Source organism: Oncorhynchus clarkii, chromosome 17 (genome assembly GCF_045791955.1).
Source record: "Oncorhynchus clarkii lewisi isolate Uvic-CL-2024 chromosome 17, UVic_Ocla_1.0, whole genome shotgun sequence".
In the NCBI taxonomy this organism is placed as follows: Eukaryota; Metazoa; Chordata; class Actinopteri; order Salmoniformes; family Salmonidae; genus Oncorhynchus; species Oncorhynchus clarkii.
Genome location: NC_092163.1, coordinates 49437977 through 49456133, shown reverse-complemented (window position 1 = coordinate 49456133; position 18157 = coordinate 49437977). Strand labels below are relative to the sequence as shown.

Below are 18157 nucleotides of genomic sequence, written 5' to 3'. Positions count from 1 at the left end.
ACTGCTTGCAGTATCTCGCACAGCTTCTCGGCAAACTGTATTATTTTTTGTTACATTGGTATGTCTAGCAGTTCGCCCCCTACCTAACACTGGTGGATTCTCGATTACATGTAATTAACGGCAAGGTGGGGTACTTGTTCAATAGATGTTCCCTTTTTTCCTGGACAAAACCAATATCGAGAGCAAAGCACTTTGGGTAATCAGCACCACTGGCTCAGCTGCAATGGGGGACGAACCCAAAACCTTTTCATGTAAATCTTGCCATAGCTGCCTCTAGAGGAGGCAAGACAAAGTGGGTCAAGTGGCTTTGGGTAACATACTACCTGCAACAATTCGAGGCAGTGTGGGGGCAAAGCTGAAATTGTGGGCCCAAACCCGCTGTTGCTGAGTTCATTCTCCCGAACCCTACTTCTGACACAGCATATACTACTGACACCTTTTTTCTGTTTCTACCTAGTTGCAAGATAATGTTCAACTGTCAGCTGAAGCATCAAAAAGGTTATAGAATAAATGAGTTGGATGCAGCCCATGTTTGGTCTTGTCATTATCTTCTCTTTCACATGTATAGCAGTCTCACATGAGACTATCAAAAATTGCCAAGGCTGACTATATTTCAAGTCATCCCAAGCGGGGTATTGGGTTAAGTTTTCAACCAGCAATAATCACGCCTCAGATGGACTTCATAGGCTATGATATCGCCTCTGCGAAAGAATGATATATTACAGCTACTCAAACTGTTTACAGTGTTTTGCACAGCTTCTCCTTTAACGGTAATATTGTGTTTTAAATTTGAATTTTCTTAGCAGTTCGCCCCCTACCTACCACTTTGGTGGATTCTTGATGACATGTCATTCATGGCAAGGTGGGGTACTTATTCAATAGATGTTACCTTTTTCCAGTAGTAAAAAAAACAATATCGAGAGCAAAGCATTTTGGGTAATCTGCACCACTGGCTCAGCTGCAATGGGTCGCAAACCCAAAACCTTTTCAACTCAACCTTGCCACCGCTGCCTCTAGTGGAAGTGTATGACGTGGCTAAGGGTACCTTACTTCTTGCAAGAATTAGAGGCAGTGTGGGGGCAAAACTGGAATTGTGGACCAATACCAACTGTTGCTGAACCTATTCTCCCCAAGACTACTTCTGACTATATTTCATGTCGTTCCAATGTAAAGTTTTGGGTTAAGTTGTCACCCAACAATAACCACTCCTCGGATGGACCTCATAGGCTATGATAATGCCACTGCGATAGAATATCAGAAATCTGCTATTCAAACTGCTTGCAGTATCTCGCACAGCTTCTCGGCAAACTGTATTATTTTTTGTTACATTGGTATGTCTAGCAGTTCGCCCCCTACCTAACACTGGTGGATTCTCGATTACATGTAATTAACGGCAAGGTGGGGTACTTGTTCAATAGATGTTCCCTTTTTTCCTGGACAAAACCAATATCGAGAGCAAAGCACTTTGGGTAATCAGCACCACTGGCTCAGCTGCAATGGGGGACGAACCCAAAACCTTTTCATGTAAATCTTGCCATAGCTGCCTCTAGAGGAGGCAAGACAAAGTGGGTCAAGTGGCTTTGGGTAACATACTACTTGCAACAATTCGAGGCAGTGTGGGCCCAAACCCGCTGTTGCTGAGTTCATTCTCCCGAACCCTACTTCTGACACAGCATATACTACTGACACCGTTTTTCTGTTTCTACCTAGTTGCAAGATAATGTTCAACTGTCAGCTGAAGCATCAAAAAGGTTATAGAATAAATGAGTTGGATGCAGCCCATGTTTGGTCTTGTCATTATCTTCTCTTTCACATGTATAGCAGTCTCACATGAGACTATCAAAAATTGCCAAGGCTGACTATATTTCAAGTCATCCCAAGCGGGGTATTGGGTTAAGTTTTCAACCAGCAATAATCACGCCTCAGATGGACTTCATAGGCTATGATATCGCCTCTGCGAAAGAATGATATATTACAGCTACTCAAACTGTTTACAGTGTTTTGCACAGCTTCTCCTTTAACGGTAATATTGTGTTTTAAATTTGAATTTTCTTAACAGTTCGCCCCCTACCTACCACTTTGGTGGATTCTTGATGACATGTCATTCATGGCAAGGTGGGGTACTTATTCAATAGATGTTACCTTTTTCCAGTAGTAAAAAAAACAATATCGAGAGCAAAGCATTTTGGGTAATCTGCACCACTGGCTCAGCTGCAATGGGTCGCAAACCCAAAACCTTTTCAACTCAACCTTGCCACCGCTGCCTCTAGTGGAAGTGTATGACGTGGCTAAGGGTACCTTACTTCTTGCAAGAATTAGAGGCAGTGTGGGGGCAAAACTGGAATTGTGGACCAATACCAACTGTTGCTGAACCTATTCTCCCCAAGACTACTTCTGACTATATTTCATGTCGTTCCAATGTAAAGTTTTGGGTTAAGTTGTCACCCAACAATAACCACTCCTCGGATGGACCTCATAGGCTATGATAATGCCACTGCGATAGAATATCAGAAATCTGCTATTCAAACTGCTTGCAGTATCTCGCACAGCTTCTCGGCAAACTGTATTATTTTTTGTTACATTGGTATGTCTAGCAGTTCGCCCCCTACCTAACACTGGTGGATTCTCGATTACATGTAATTAACGGCAAGGTGGGGTACTTGTTCAATAGATGTTCCCTTTTTTCCTGGACAAAACCAATATCGAGAGCAAAGCACTTTGGGTAATCAGCACCACTGGCTCAGCTGCAATGGGGGACGAACCCAAAACCTTTTCATGTAAATCTTGCCATAGCTGCCTCTAGAGGAGGCAAGACAAAGTGGGTCAAGTGGCTTTGGGTAACATACTACTTGCAACAATTCGAGGCAGTGTGGGGGCAAAGCTGAAATTGTGGGCCCAAACCCGCTGTTGCTGAGTTCATTCTCCCGAACCCTACTTCTGACACAGCATATACTACTGACACCGTTTTTCTGTTTCTACCTAGTTGCAAGATAATGTTCAACTGTCAGCTGAAGCATCAAAAAGGTTATAGAATAAATGAGTTGGATGCAGCCCATGTTTGGTCTTGTCATTATCTTCTCTTTCACATGTATAGCAGTCTCACATGAGACTATCAAAAATTGCCAAGGCTGACTATATTTCAAGTCATCCCAAGCGGGGTATTGGGTTAAGTTTTCAACCAGCAATAATCACGCCTCAGATGGACTTCATAGGCTATAATATCGCCTCTGCGAAAGAATGATATATTACAGCTACTCAAACTGTTTACCATGTTTTGCACAGCTTCTCCTTTAACGGTAATATTGTGTTTTAAATTTGAATTTTCTTAGCAGTTCGCCCCCTACCTACCACTTTGGTGGATTCTTGATGACATGTCATTCATGGCAAGGTGGGGTACTTATTCAATAGATGTTACCTTTTTCCAGTAGTAAAAAAAACAATATCGAGAGCAAAGCATTTTGGGTAATCTGCACCACTGGCTCAGCTGCAATGGGTCGCAAACCCAAAACCTTTTCAACTCAACCTTGCCACCGCTGCCTCTAGTGGAAGTGTATGACGTGGCTAAGGGTACCTTACTTCTTGCAAGAATTAGAGGCACTGTGGGGGCAAAACTGGAATTGTGGACCAATACCAACTGTTGCTGAACCTATTCTCCCCAAGACTACTTCTGACTATATTTCATGTCGTTCCAATGTAAAGTTTTGGGTTAAGTTGTCACCCAACAATAACCACTCCTCGGATGGACCTCATAGGCTATGATAATGCCACTGCGATAGAATATCAGAAATCTGCTATTCAAACTGCTTGCAGTATCTCGCACAGCTTCTCGGCAAACTGTATTATTTTTTGTTACATTGGTATGTCTAGCAGTTCGCCCCCTACCTAACACTGGTGGATTCTCGATTACATGTAATTAACGGCAAGGTGGGGTACTTGTTCAATAGATGTTCCCTTTTTTCCTGGACAAAACCAATATCGAGAGCAAAGCACTTTGGGTAATCAGCACCACTGGCTCAGCTGCAATGGGGGACGAACCCAAAACCTTTTCATGTAAATCTTGCCATAGCTGCCTCTAGAGGAGGCAAGACAAAGTGGGTCAAGTGGCTTTGGGTAACATACTACTTGCAACAATTCGAGGCAGTGTGGGGGCAAAGCTGAAATTGTGGGCCCAAACCCGCTGTTGCTGAGTTCATTCTCCCGAACCCTACTTCTGACACAGCATATACTACTGACACCGTTTTTCTGTTTCTACCTAGTTGCAAGATAATGTTCAACTGTCAGCTGAAGCATCAAAAAGGTTATAGAATAAATGAATTGGATGCAGCCCATGTTTGGTCTAGTCATTATCTTCTCTTTCACATGAATAGCAGTCTCACATGAGACTATCAAAAATTGCCAAGGCTGACTATATTTCAAGTCATCCCAAGCGGGGTATTGGGTTAAGTTTTCAACCAGCAATAATCACACCTCAGATGGACTTCATAGGCTATGATATTGCCTCTGCGAAAGAATGATATATTACAGCTACTCAAACTGTTTACAGTGTCTTGCACAGCTTCTCCTTTAACGGTAATATTGTGTTTTAAACTTGAATTTTCTTAGCAGTTCGCCCCCTACCTACCACTTTGGTGGATTCTTGATGACATGTCATTCATGGCAAGGTGGGGTACTTATTCAATAGATGTTACCTTTTTCCAGTAGTAAAAAAAACAATATCGAGAGCAAAGCATTTTGGGTAATCTGCACCACTGGCTCAGCTGCAATGGGTCGCAAACCCAAAACCTTTTCAACTCAACCTTGCCACCGCTGCCTCTAGTGGAAGTGTATGACGTGGCTAAGGGTACCTTACTTCTTGCAAGAATTAGAGGCAGTGTGGGGGCAAAACTGGAATTGTGGACCAATACCAACTGTTGCTGAACCTATTCTCCCCAAGACTACTTCTGACTATATTTCATGTCGTTCCAATGTAAAGTTTTGGGTTAAGTTGTCACCCAACAATAACCACTCCTCGGATGGACCTCATAGGCTATTATAATGCCACTGCGATAGAATATCAGAAATCTGCTATTCAAACTGCTTGCAGTATCTCGCACAGCTTCTCGGCAAACTGTATTATTTTTTGTTACATTGGTATGTCTAGCAGTTCGCCCCCTACCTAACACTGGTGGATTCTCGATTACATGTAATTAACGGCAAGGTGGGGTACTTGTTCAATAGATGTTCCCTTTTCTCCTGGACAAAACCAATATCGAGAGCAAAGCACTTTGGGTAATCAGCACCACTGGCTCAGCTGCAATGGGGGACGAACCCAAAACCTTTTCATGTAAATCTTGCCATAGCTGCCTCTAGAGGAGGCAAGACAAAGTGGGTCAAGTGGCTTTGGGTAACATACTACTTGCAACAATTCGAGGCAGTGTGGGGGCAAAGCTGAAATTGTGGGCCCAAACCCGCTGTTGCTGAGTTCATTCTCCCGAACCCTACTTCTGACACAGCATATACTACTGACACCGTTTTTCTGTTTCTACCTAGTTGCAAGATAATGTTCAACTGTCAGCTGAAGCATCAAAAAGGTTATAGAATAAATGAGTTGGATGCAGCCCATGTTTGGTCTAGTCATTATCTTCTCTTTCACATGTATAGCAGTCTCACATGAGACTATCAAAAATTGCCAAGGCTGACTATATTTCAAGTCATCCCAAGCGGGGTATTGGGTTAAGTTTTCAACCAGCAATAATCACGCCTCAGATGGACTTCATAGGCTATGATATCGCCTCTACGAAAGAATGATATATTACAGCTACTCAAACTGTTTACAGTGTTTTGCACAGCTTCTCCTTTAACGGTAATATTGTGTTTTAACATTGCAATGTCTAGCAGTTCGCCCCCTACCTACCACTTTGGTGGATTCTTGATGACATGTCATTCATGGCAAGGTGGGGTACTTATTCAATAGATGTTACCTTTTTCCAGTAGTAAAAAAAACAATATCGAGAGCAAAGCACTTTGGGTAATCAGCACCACTGGCTCAGCTGCAATGGGGGACGAACCCAAAACCTTTTCATGTAAATCTTGCCATAGCTGCCTCTAGAGGAGGCAAGACAAAGTGGGTCAAGTGGCTTTGGGTAACATACTACTTGCAACAATTCGAGGCAGTGTGGGGGCAAAGCTGAAATTGTGGGCCCAAACCCGCTGTTGCTGAGTTCATTCTCCCGAACCCTACTTCTGACACAGCATATACTACTGACACCGTTTTTCTGTTTCTACCTAGTTGCAAGATAATGTTCAACTGTCAGCTGAAGCATCAAAAAGGTTATAGAATAAATGAGTTGGATGCAGCCCATGTTTGGTCTAGTCATTATCTTCTCTTTCACATGTATAGCAGTCTCACATGAGACTATCAAAAATTGCCAAGGCTGACTATATTTCAAGTCATCCCAAGCGGGGTATTGGGTTAAGTTTTCAACCAGCAATAATCACGCCTCAGATGGACTTCATAGGCTATGATATCGCCTCTGCGAAAGAATGATATATTACAGCTACTCAAACTGTTTACAGTGTTTTGCACAGCTTCTCCTTTAACGGTAATATTGTGTTTTAAATTTGAATTTTCTTAGCAGTTCGCCCCCTACCTACCACTTTGGTGGATTCTTGATGACATGTCATTCATGGCAAGGTGGGGTACTTATTCAATAGATGTTACCTTTTTCCAGTAGTAAAAAAAACAATATCGAGAGCAAAGCATTTTGGGTAATCTGCACCACTGGCTCAGCTGCAATGGGTCGCAAACCCAAAACCTTTTCAACTCAACCTTGCCACCGCTGCCTCTAGTGGAAGTGTATAACGTGGCTAAGGGTACCTTACTTCTTGCAAGAATTAGAGGCAGTGTGGGGGCAAAACTGGAATTGTGGACCAATACCACCTGTTGCTGAACCTATTCTCCCCAAGACTACTTCTGACTATATTTCATGTCGTTCCAATGTAAAGTTTTGGGTTAAGTTGTCACCCAACAATAACCAATCCTCGGATGGACCTCGTAGGCTATGATAATGCCACTGCGATAGAATATCAGAAATCTGCTATTCAAACTGCTTGCAGTATCTCGCACAGCTTCTCGGGAAACTGTATTATTTTTTGTTACATTGGTATGTCTAGCAGTTCGCCCCCTACCTAACACTGGTGGATTCTCGATTACATGTAATTAACGGCAAGGTGGGGTACTTGTTCAATAGATGTTCCCTTTTTTCCTGGACAAAACCAATATCGAGAGCAAAGCACTTTGGGTAATCAGCACCACTGGCTCAGCTGCAATGGGGGACGAACCCAAAACCTTTTCATGTAAATCTTGCCATAGCTGCCTCTAGAGGAGGCAAGACAAAGTGGGTCAAGTGGCTTTGGGTAACATACTACCTGCAACAATTCGAGGCAGTGTGGGGGCAAAGCTGAAATTGTGGGCCCAAACCCGCTGTTGCTGAGTTCATTCTCCCGAACCCTACTTCTGACACAGCATATACTACTGACATCGTTTTTCTGTTTCTGTTTCTACCTAGTTGCAAGATAATGTTCAACTGTCAGCTGAAGCATCAAAAAGGTTATAGAATAAATGAGTTGGATGCAGCCCATGTTTGGTCTAGTCATTATCTTCTCTTTCACATGTATAGCAGTCTCACATGAGACTATCAAAAATTGCCAAGGCTGACTATATTTCAAGTCATCCCAAGCGGGGTATTGGGTTAAGTTTTCAACCAGCAATAATCACGCCTCAGATGGACTTCATAGGCTATGATATCGCCTCTGCGAAAGAATGATATATTACAGCTACTCAAACTGTTTACAGTGTTTTGCACAGCTTCTCCTTTAACGGTAATATTGTGTTTTAAATTTGAATTTTCTTAGCAGTTCGCCCCCTACCTACCACTTTGGTGGATTCTTGATGACATGTCATTCATGGCAAGGTGGGGTACTTATTCAATAGATGTTACCTTTTTCCAGTAGTAAAAAAAACAATATCGAGAGCAAAGCATTTTGGGTAATCTGCACCACTGGCTCAGCTGCAATGGGTCGCAAACCCAAAACCTTTTCAACTCAACCTTGCCACCGCTGCCTCTAGTGGAAGTGTATAACGTGGCTAAGGGTACCTTACTTCTTGCAAGAATTAGAGGCAGTGTGGGGGCAAAACTGGAATTGTGGACCAATACCACCTGTTGCTGAACCTATTCTCCCCAAGACTACTTCTGACTATATTTCATGTCGTTCCAATGTAAAGTTTTGGGTTAAGTTGTCACCCAACAATAACCAATCCTCGGATGGACCTCGTAGGCTATGATAATGCCACTGCGATAGAATATTAGAAATCTGCTATTCAAACTGCTTGCAGTATCTCGCACAGCTTCTCGGGAAACTGTATTATTTTTTGTTACATTGGTATGTCTAGCAGTTCGCCCCCTACCTAACACTGGTGGATTCTCGATTACATGTAATTAACGGCAAGGTTGGGTACTTGTTCAATAGATGTTCCCTTTTTTCCTGGACAAAACCAATATCGAGAGCAAAGCACTTTGGGTAATCAGCACCACTGGCTCAGCTGCAATGGGGGACGAACCCAAAACCTTTTCATGTAAATCTTGCCATAGCTGCCTCTAGAGGAGGCAAGACAAAGTGGGTCAAGTGGCTTTGGGTAACATACTACTTGCAACAATTCGAGGCAGTGTGGGGGCAAAGCTGAAATTGTGGGCCCAAACCCGCTGTTGCTGAGTTCATTCTCCCGAACCCTACTTCTGACACAGCATATACTACTGACACCGTTTTTCTGTTTCTACCTAGTTGCAAGATAATGTTCAACTGTCAGCTGAAGCATCAAAAAGGTTATAGAATAAATGAGTTGGATGCAGCCCATGTTTGGTCTAGTCATTATCTTCTCTTTCACATGTATAGCAGTCTCACATGAGACTATCAAAAATTGCCAAGGCTGACTATATTTCAAGTCATCCCAAGCGGGGTATTGGGTTAAGTTTTCAACCAGCAATAATCACGCCTCAGATGGACTTCATAGGCTATGATATCGCCTCTGCGAAAGAATGATATATTACAGCTACTCAAACTGTTTACAGTGTTTTGCACAGCTTCTCCTTTAACGGTAATATTGTGTTTTAAATTTGAATTTTCTTAGCAGTTCGCCCCCTACCTACCACTTTGGTGGATTCTTGATGACATGTCATTCATGGCAAGGTGGGGTACTTATTCAATAGATGTTACCTTTTTCCAGTAGTAAAAAAAACAATATCGAGAGCAAAGCATTTTGGGTAATCTGCACCACTGGCTCAGCTGCAATGGGTCGCAAACCCAAAACCTTTTCAACTCAACCTTGCCACCGCTGCCTCTAGTGGAAGTGTATAACGTGGCTAAGGGTACCTTACTTCTTGCAAGAATTAGAGGCAGTGTGGGGGCAAAACTGGAATTGTGGACCAATACCACCTGTTGCTGAACCTATTCTCCCCAAGACTACTTCTGACTATATTTCATGTCGTTCCAATGTAAAGTTTTGGGTTAAGTTGTCACCCAACAATAACCAATCCTCGGATGGACCTCGTAGGCTATGATAATGCCACTGCGATAGAATATCAGAAATCTGCTATTCAAACTGCTTGCAGTATCTCGCACAGCTTCTCGGGAAACTGTATTATTTTTTGTTACATTGGTATGTCTAGCAGTTCGCCCCCTACCTAACACTGGTGGATTCTCGATTACATGTAATTAACGGCAAGGTGGGGTACTTGTTCAATAGATGTTCCCTTTTTTCCTGGACAAAACCAATATCGAGAGCAAAGCACTTTGGGTAATCAGCACCACTGGCTCAGCTGCAATGGGGGACGAACCCAAAACCTTTTCATGTAAATCTTGCCATAGCTGCCTCTAGAGGAGGCAAGACAAAGTGGGTCAAGTGGCTTTGGGTAACATACTACCTGCAACAATTCGAGGCAGTGTGGGGGCAAAGCTGAAATTGTGGGCCCAAACCCGCTGTTGCTGAGTTCATTCTCCCGAACCCTACTTCTGACACAGCATATACTACTGACATCGTTTTTCTGTTTCTGCCTAGTTGCAAGATAATGTTCAACTGTCAGCTGAAGCATCAAAAAGGTTATAGAATAAATGAGTTGGATGCAGCCCATGTTTGGTCTAGTCATTATCTTCTCTTTCACATGTATAGCAGTCTCACATGAGACTATCAAAAATTGCCAAGGCTGACTATATTTCAAGTCATCCCAAGCGGGGTATTGGGTTAAGTTTTCAACCAGCAATAATCACGCCTCAGATGGACTTCATAGGCTATGATATCGCCTCTGCGAAAGAATGATATATTACAGCTACTCAAACTGTTTACAGTGTTTTGCACAGCTTCTCCTTTAACGGTAATATTGTGTTTTAAATTTGAATTTTCTTAGCAGTTCGCCCCCTACCTACCACTTTGGTGGATTCTTGATGACATGTCATTCATGGCAAGGTGGGGTACTTATTCAATAGATGTTACCTTTTTCCAGTAGTAAAAAAAACAATATCGAGAGCAAAGCATTTTGGGTAATCTGCACCACTGGCTCAGCTGCAATGGGTCGCAAACCCAAAACCTTTTCAACTCAACCTTGCCACCGCTGCCTCTAGTGGAAGTGTATAACGTGGCTAAGGGTACCTTACTTCTTGCAAGAATTAGAGGCAGTGTGGGGGCAAAACTGGAATTGTGGACCAATACCACCTGTTGCTGAACCTATTCTCCCCAAGACTACTTCTGACTATATTTCATGTCGTTCCAATGTAAAGTTTTGGGTTAAGTTGTCACCCAACAATAACCAATCCTCGGATGGACCTCGTAGGCTATGATAATGCCACTGCGATAGAATATTAGAAATCTGCTATTCAAACTGCTTGCAGTATCTCGCACAGCTTCTCGGGAAACTGTATTATTTTTTGTTACATTGGTATGTCTAGCAGTTCGCCCCCTACCTAACACTGGTGGATTCTCGATTACATGTAATAAACGGCAAGGTGGGGTACTTGTTCAATAGATGTTCCCTTTTTTCCTGGACAAAACCAATATCGAGAGCAAAGCACTTTGGGTAATCAGCACCACTGGCTCAGCTGCAATGGGGGACGAACCCAAAACCTTTTCATGTAAATCTTGCCATAGCTGCCTCTAGAGGAGGCAAGACAAAGTGGGTCAAGTGGCTTTGGGTAACATACTACTTGTAACAATTCGAGGCAGTGTGGGGGCAAAGCTGAAATTGTGGGCCCAAACCCGCTGTTGCTGAGTTCATTCTCCCGAACCCTACTTCTGACACAGCATATACTACTGACACCGTTTTTCTGTTTCTACCTAGTTGCAAGATAATGTTCAACTGTCAGCTGAAGCATCAAAAAGGTTATAGAATAAATGAGTTGGATGCAGCCCATGTTTGGTCTAGTCATTATCTTCTCTTTCACATGTATAGCAGTCTCACATGAGACTATCAAAAATTGCCAAGGCTGACTATATTTCAAGTCATCCCAAGCGGGGTATTGGGTTAAGTTTTCAACCAGCAATAATCACGCCTCAGATGGACTTCATAGGCTATGATATCGCCTCTGCGAAAGAATGATATATTACAGCTACTCAAACTGTTTACAGTGTTTTGCACAGCTTCTCCTTTAACGGTAATATTGTGTTTTAAATTTGAATTTTCTTAGCAGTTCGCCCCCTACCTACCACTTTGGTGGATTCTTGATGACATGTCATTCATGGCAAGGTGGGGTACTTATTCAATAGATGTTACCTTTTTCCAGTAGTAAAAAAAACAATATCGAGAGCAAAGCATTTTGGGTAATCTGCACCACTGGCTCAGCTGCAATGGGTCGCAAACCCAAAACCTTTTCAACTCAACCTTGCCACCGCTGCCTCTAGTGGAAGTGTATGACGTGGCTAAGGGTACCTTACTTCTTGCAAGAATTAGAGGCAGTGTGGGGGCAAAACTGGAATTGTGGACCAATACCAACTGTTGCTGAACCTATTCTCCCCAAGACTACTTCTGACTATATTTCATGTCGTTCCAATGTAAAGTTTTGGGTTAAGTTGTCACCCAACAATAACCACTCCTCGGATGGACCTCGTAGGCTATGATAATGCCACTGCGATAGAATATCAGAAATCTGCTATTCAAACTGCTTGCAGTATCTCGCACAGCTTCTCGGCAAACTGTATTATTTTTTGTTACATTGGTATGTCTAGCAGTTCGCCCCCTACCTAACACTGGTGGATTCTCGATTACATGTAATTAACGGCAAGGTGGGGTACTTGTTCAATAGATGTTCCCTTTTTTCCTGGACAAAACCAATATCGAGAGCAAAGCACTTTGGGTAATCAGCACCACTGGCTCAGCTGCAATGGGGGACGAACCCAAAACCTTTTCATGTAAATCTTGCCATAGCTGCCTCTAGAGGAGGCAAGACAAAGTGGGTCAAGTGGCTTTGGGTAACATACTACTTGCAACAATTCGAGGCAGTGTGGGGGCAAAGCTGAAATTCAAATCAAATCAAATCAAATCAAATCAAATTTTATTTGTCACATACACATGGTTAGCAGATGTTAATGCGAGTGTAGCGAAATGCTTGTGCTTCTAGTTCCGACAATGCAGTAATAACAAGTAATCTAACTAACAATTCCAAAACTACTGTCTTGTACACAGTGTAAGGGGATAAAGAATATGTACATAAGGATATATGAATGAGTGATGGTACAGAGCAGCATAGGCAAGATACAGTAGATGGTATCGGGTACAGTATGTACAAATGAGATGAGTATGTAAACAAAGTGGCATAGTATAGTATAAAGTGGCTAGTGATACATGTATTACATAAGGATACCGTCGATGATATAGAGTACAGTATATACGTATGCATATGAGATGAATAATGTAGGGTAAGTAACATTTATATAAGGTAGCATTGTTTAAAGTGGCTAGTGATATATTTACATCATTTCCCATCAATTCCCATTATTAAAGTGGCTGGAGTTGAGTCAGTGTCAGTGTGTTGGCAGCAGCCACTCAGTGTTAGTGGTGGCTGTTTAACAGTCTGATGGCCTTGAGATAGAAGCTGTTTTTCAGTCTCTCGGTCCCAGCTTTGATGCACCTGTACTGACCTCGCCTTCTGGATGATAGCGGGGTGAACAGGCAGTGGCTCGGGTGGTTGATGTCCTTGATGATCTTTATGGCCTTCCTGTGACATCGGGTGGTGTAGGTGTCCTGGAGGGCAGGTAGTTTGCCCCCGGTGATGCGTTGTGCAGACCTCACTACCCTCTGGAGAGCCTTACGGTTGAGGGTGGTGCAGTTCCCATACCAGGCGGTGATACAGCCCGCCAGGATGCTCTCGATTGTGCATCTGTAGAAGTTTGTGAGTGCTTTTGGTGACAAGCCGAATTTCTTCAGCCTCCTGAGGTTGTGGGCCCAAACCCGCTGTTGCTGAGTTCATTCTCCCGAACCCTACTTCTGACACAGCATATACTACTGACACCTTTTTTCTGTTTCTACCTAGTTGCAAGATAATGTTCAACTGTCAGCTGAAGCATCAAAAAGGTTATAGAATAAATGAGTTGGATGCAGCCCATGTTTGGTCTTGTCACTATCTTCTCTTTCACATGTATAGCAGTCTCACATGAGACTATCAAAAATTGCCAAGGGTGACTATATTTCAAGCCATCCCAAGCGGGGTATTGGGTTAAGTTTTCAACCAGCAATAATCACGCCTCAGATGGACTTCATAGGCTATGATATCGCCTCTGCGAAAGAATGATATATTACAGCTACTCAAACTGTTTACAGTGTTTTGCACAGCTTCTCCTTTAACGGTAATATTGTGTTTTAACATTGCAATGTCTAGCAGTTCGCCCCTACCTACCACTTTGATGGATTCTTGATGACATGTCATTCATGGCAAGGTGGGGTACTTATTCAATAGATGTTACCTTTTTCCAGTAGTAAAAAAAACAATATCGAGAGCAAAGCATTTTGGGTAATCTGCACCACTGGCTCAGCTGCAATGGGTCGCAAACCCAAAACCTTTTCAACTCAACCTTGCCACCGCTGCCTCTAGTGGAAGTGTATAACGTGGCTAAGGGTACCTTACTTCTTGCAAGAATTAGAGGCAGTGTGGGGGCAAAACTGGAATTGTGGACCAATACCACCTGTTGCTGAACCTATTCTCCCCAAGACTACTTCTGACTATATTTCATGTCGTTCCAATGTAAAGTTTTGGGTTAAGTTGTCACCCAACAATAACCACTCCTCGGATGGACCTCATAGGCTATGATAATGCCACTGCGATAGAATATCAGAAATCTGCTATTCAAACTGCTTGCAGTATCTCGCACAGCTTCTCGGCAAACTGTATTATTTTTTGTTACATTGGTATGTCTAGCAGTTCGCCCCCTACCTAACACTGGTGGATTCTCGATTACATGTAATTAATGGCAAGGTGGGGTACTTGTTCAATAGATGTTCCCTTTTTTCCTGGACAAAACCAATATCGAGAGCAAAGCATTTTGGGTAATCAGCACCGCTGGCTCAGCTGCAATGGGGGACGAACCCAAAACCTTTTCATGTAAATCTTGCCATAGCTGCCTCTAGAGGAGGCAAGACAAAGTGGGTCAAGTGGCTTTGGGTAACATACTACTTGCAACAATTCGAGGCAGTGTGGGGGCAAAGCTGAAATTGTGGGCCCAAACCCACTGTTGCTGAGTTCATTCTCCCGAACCCTACTTCTGACACAGCATATCAGAAATCTGCTATTCAAACTGCTTGCAGTATCTCGCACAGCTTCTCGGCAAACTGTATTATTTTTTGTTACATTGGTATGTCTAGCAGTTCGCCCCCTACCTAACACTGGTGGATTCTCGATTACATGTAATTAATGGCAAGGTGGGGTACTTGTTCAATAGATGTTCCCTTTTTTCCTGGACAAAACCAATATCGAGAGCAAAGCACTTTGGGTAATCAGCACCGCTGGCTCAGCTGCAATGGGGGACGAACCCAAAACCTTTTCATGTAAATCTTGCCATAGCTGCCTCTAGAGGAGGCAAGACAAAGTGGGTCAAGTGGCTTTGGGTAACATACTACTTGCAACAATTCGAGGCAGTGTGGGGGCAAAGCTGAAATTGTGGGCCCAAACCCGCTGTTGCTGAGTTCATTCTCCCGAACCCTACTTCTGACACAGCATATCAGAAATCTAATATTCAAACTGCTTGCAGTATCTCGCACAGCTTCTCGGCAAACTGTATTATTTTTTGTTACATTGGTATGTCTAGCAGTTCGCCCCCTACCTAACACTGGTGGATTCTCGATTACATGTAATTAATGGCAAGGTGGGGTACTTGTTCAATAGATGTTCCCTTTTTTCCTGGACAAAACCAATATCGAGAGCAAAGCACTTTGGGTAATCAGCACCACTGGCTCAGCTGCAATGGGGGACGAACCCAAAACCTTTTCATGTAAATCTTGCCATAGCTGCCTCTAGAGGGGTCAAGACAAAGTGGGTCAAGTGGCTTTGGGTAACATACTACTTGCAACAATTCGAGGCAGTGTGGGGGCAAAGCTGAAATTGTGGGCCCAAACCCGCTGTTGCTGAGTTCATTCTCCTGAACCCTACTTCTGACACAGCATATACTACTGACACCTTTTTTCTGTTTCTACCTAGTTGCAAGATAATGTTCAACTGTCAGCTGAATTATCAAAAAGGTTATAGTTGAGTTGGCTGCAGCCCATGTTTGGTCTTGTCAATATCTTCTCTTTCACATGTATAGCAGTCTCACATGAGACTATCAAAAATTGCCAAGGCTGACTATATTTCAAGTCATCCCAAGCGGGGTATTGGGTTAAGTTTTCAACCAGCAATAATCACGCCTCAGATGGACTTCATAGGCTATGATATCGCCTCTGCGAAAGAATGATATATTACAGCTACTCAAACTGTTTACAGTGTTTTGCACAGCTTCTCCTTTAACGGTAATATTGTGTTTTAACATTGCAATGTCTAGCAGTTCGCCCCTACCTACCACTTTGATGGATTCTTGATGACATGTCATTCATGGCAAGGTGGGGTACTTATTCAATAGATGTTACCTTTTTCCAGTAGTAAAAAAAACAATATCGAGAGCAAAGCATTTTGGGTAATCTGCACCACTGGCTCAGCTGCAATGGGTCGCAAACCCAAAACCTTTTCAACTCAACCTTGCCACCGCTGCCTCTAGTGGAAGTGTATAACGTGGCTAAGGGTACCTTACTTCTTGCAAGAATTAGAGGCAGTGTGGGGGCAAAACTGGAATTGTGGACCAATACCACCTGTTGCTGAACCTATTCTCCCCAAGACTATTTCTGACTATATTTCATGTTGTTCCAATGTAAAGTTTTGGGTTAAGTTGTCACCCAACAATAACCACTCCTCGGATGGACCTCATAGGCTATGATAATGCCACTGCGATAGAATATCAGAAATCTGCTATTCAAACTGCTTGCAGTATCTCGCACAGCTTCTCGGCAAACTGTATTATTTTTTGTTACATTGGTATGTCTAGCAGTTCGCCCCCTACCTACCACTTTGGTGGATTCTTGATGACATGTCATTCATGGCAAGGTGGGGAACTTATTCAATAGATGTTACCTTTTTCCAGTAGTAAAAAAAACAATATCGAGAGCAAAGCATTTTGGGTAATCTGCACCACTGGCTCAGCTGCAATGGGTCGCAAACCCAAAACCTTTTCAACTCAACCTTGCCACCGCTGCCTCTAGTGGAAGTGTATAACGTGGCTAAGGGTACCTTACTTCTTGCAAGAATTAGAGGCAGTGTGGGGGCAAAACTGGAATTGTGGACCAATACCACCTGTTGCTGAACCTATTCTCCCCAAGACTACTTCTGACTATATTTCATGTTGTTCCAATGTAAAGTTTTGGGTTAAGTTTTCACCCAACAATAACCACTCCTCGGATGGACCTCATAGGCTATGATAATGCCACTGCGATAGAATATCAGAAATCTGCTATTCAAACTGCTTGCAGTATCTCGCACAGCTTCTCGGCAAACTGTATTATTTTTTGTGACATTGGTATGTCTAGCAGTTCGCCCCCTACCTACCACTTTGGTGGATTCTTGATGACATGTCATTCATGGCAAGGTGGGGTACTTATTCAATAGATGTTACCTTTTTCCAGTAGTAAAAAAAACAATATCGAGAGCAAAGCATTTTGGGTAATCTGCACCACTGGCTCAGCTGCAATGGGTCGCAAACCCAAAACCTTTTCAACTCAACCTTGCCACCGCTGCCTCTAGTGGAAGTGTATAACGTGGCTAAGGGTACCTTACTTCTTGCAAGAATTAGAGGCAGTGTGGGGGCAAAACTGGAATTGTGGACCAATACCACCTGTTGCTGAACCTATTCTCCCCAAGACTACTTCTGACTATATTTCATGTTGTTCCAATGTAAAGTTTTGGGTTAAGTTGTCACCCAACAATAACCACTCCTCGGATGGACCTCATAGGCTATGATAATGCCACTGCGATAGAATATCAGAAATCTGCTATTCAAACTGCTTGCAGTATCTCGCACAGCTTCTCGGCAAACTGTATTATTTTTTGTTACATTGGTATGTCTAGCAGTTCGCCCCCTACCTACCACTTTGGTGGATTCTTGATGACATGTCATTCATGGCAAGGTGGGGTACTTATTCAATAGATGTTACCTTTTTCCAGTAGTAAAAAAAACAATATCGAGAGCAAAGCATTTTGGGTAATCTGCACCACTGGCTCAGCTGCAATGGGTCGCAAACCCAAAACCTTTTCAACTCAACCTTGCCACCGCTGCCTCTAGTGGAAGTGTATAACGTGGCTAAGGGTACCTTACTTCTTGCAAGAATTAGAGGCAGTGTGGGGGCAAAACTGGAATTGTGGACCAATACCACCTGTTGCTGAACCTATTCTCCCCAAGACTACTTCTGACTATATTTCATGTCGTTCCAATGTAAAGTTTTGGGTTAAGTTGTCACCCAACAATAACCACTCCTCGGATGGACCTCATAGGCTATGATAATGCCACTGCGATAGAATATCAGAAATCTGCTATTCAAACTGCTTGCAGTATCTCGCACAG

General features: G+C 43.0%; 13 non-coding genes and 7 pseudogenes across 13 annotated transcripts; all 20 read right to left on the bottom strand.

The window, feature by feature from the left end:
• Positions 1-571: 571 nt before the first annotated feature.
• LOC139371709 (U4 spliceosomal RNA) lies at positions 572-713 on the bottom strand. The gene has a single exon (XR_011627390.1). It is a non-coding gene; the product is annotated as a U4 spliceosomal RNA (small nuclear RNA).
• Positions 714-1131: 418 nt separating this feature from the next.
• On the bottom strand, positions 1132-1253 carry LOC139371603 (U4 spliceosomal RNA; annotated as a pseudogene).
• A 571-nt stretch (positions 1254-1824) lies between these two features.
• Positions 1825-1966, bottom strand: LOC139371698 (U4 spliceosomal RNA). The gene has a single exon (XR_011627379.1). It is a non-coding gene; the product is annotated as a U4 spliceosomal RNA (small nuclear RNA).
• A 418-nt stretch (positions 1967-2384) lies between these two features.
• On the bottom strand, positions 2385-2506 carry LOC139371602 (U4 spliceosomal RNA; annotated as a pseudogene).
• Positions 2507-3097: 591 nt separating this feature from the next.
• Positions 3098-3239, bottom strand: LOC139371531 (U4 spliceosomal RNA). Its single transcript, XR_011627275.1, has one exon. It is a non-coding gene; the product is annotated as a U4 spliceosomal RNA (small nuclear RNA).
• A 418-nt stretch (positions 3240-3657) lies between these two features.
• Positions 3658-3779, bottom strand: LOC139371601 (U4 spliceosomal RNA; annotated as a pseudogene).
• A 591-nt stretch (positions 3780-4370) lies between these two features.
• LOC139371512 (U4 spliceosomal RNA) lies at positions 4371-4512 on the bottom strand. The gene has a single exon (XR_011627258.1). It is a non-coding gene; the product is annotated as a U4 spliceosomal RNA (small nuclear RNA).
• A 1131-nt stretch (positions 4513-5643) lies between these two features.
• Positions 5644-5785, bottom strand: LOC139371529 (U4 spliceosomal RNA). Its single transcript, XR_011627273.1, has one exon. It is a non-coding gene; the product is annotated as a U4 spliceosomal RNA (small nuclear RNA).
• Positions 5786-6382: 597 nt separating this feature from the next.
• On the bottom strand, positions 6383-6524 carry LOC139371687 (U4 spliceosomal RNA). Its single transcript, XR_011627366.1, has one exon. It is a non-coding gene; the product is annotated as a U4 spliceosomal RNA (small nuclear RNA).
• A 1137-nt stretch (positions 6525-7661) lies between these two features.
• LOC139371674 (U4 spliceosomal RNA) lies at positions 7662-7803 on the bottom strand. The gene has a single exon (XR_011627355.1). It is a non-coding gene; the product is annotated as a U4 spliceosomal RNA (small nuclear RNA).
• Positions 7804-8934: 1131 nt separating this feature from the next.
• LOC139371663 (U4 spliceosomal RNA) lies at positions 8935-9076 on the bottom strand. Its single transcript, XR_011627344.1, has one exon. It is a non-coding gene; the product is annotated as a U4 spliceosomal RNA (small nuclear RNA).
• A 1131-nt stretch (positions 9077-10207) lies between these two features.
• Positions 10208-10349, bottom strand: LOC139371651 (U4 spliceosomal RNA). The gene has a single exon (XR_011627333.1). It is a non-coding gene; the product is annotated as a U4 spliceosomal RNA (small nuclear RNA).
• A 1131-nt stretch (positions 10350-11480) lies between these two features.
• On the bottom strand, positions 11481-11622 carry LOC139371639 (U4 spliceosomal RNA). The gene has a single exon (XR_011627322.1). It is a non-coding gene; the product is annotated as a U4 spliceosomal RNA (small nuclear RNA).
• Positions 11623-13668: 2046 nt separating this feature from the next.
• On the bottom strand, positions 13669-13810 carry LOC139371536 (U4 spliceosomal RNA). Its single transcript, XR_011627279.1, has one exon. It is a non-coding gene; the product is annotated as a U4 spliceosomal RNA (small nuclear RNA).
• Positions 13811-14226: 416 nt separating this feature from the next.
• On the bottom strand, positions 14227-14348 carry LOC139371600 (U4 spliceosomal RNA; annotated as a pseudogene).
• A 1472-nt stretch (positions 14349-15820) lies between these two features.
• On the bottom strand, positions 15821-15962 carry LOC139371627 (U4 spliceosomal RNA). Its single transcript, XR_011627311.1, has one exon. It is a non-coding gene; the product is annotated as a U4 spliceosomal RNA (small nuclear RNA).
• Positions 15963-16363: 401 nt separating this feature from the next.
• Positions 16364-16500, bottom strand: LOC139371579 (U4 spliceosomal RNA). The gene has a single exon (XR_011627298.1). It is a non-coding gene; the product is annotated as a U4 spliceosomal RNA (small nuclear RNA).
• A 416-nt stretch (positions 16501-16916) lies between these two features.
• Positions 16917-17038, bottom strand: LOC139371551 (U4 spliceosomal RNA; annotated as a pseudogene).
• A 416-nt stretch (positions 17039-17454) lies between these two features.
• Positions 17455-17576, bottom strand: LOC139371573 (U4 spliceosomal RNA; annotated as a pseudogene).
• A 416-nt stretch (positions 17577-17992) lies between these two features.
• On the bottom strand, positions 17993-18114 carry LOC139371599 (U4 spliceosomal RNA; annotated as a pseudogene).
• Between the last annotated feature and the right edge of the window lie 43 nt (positions 18115-18157).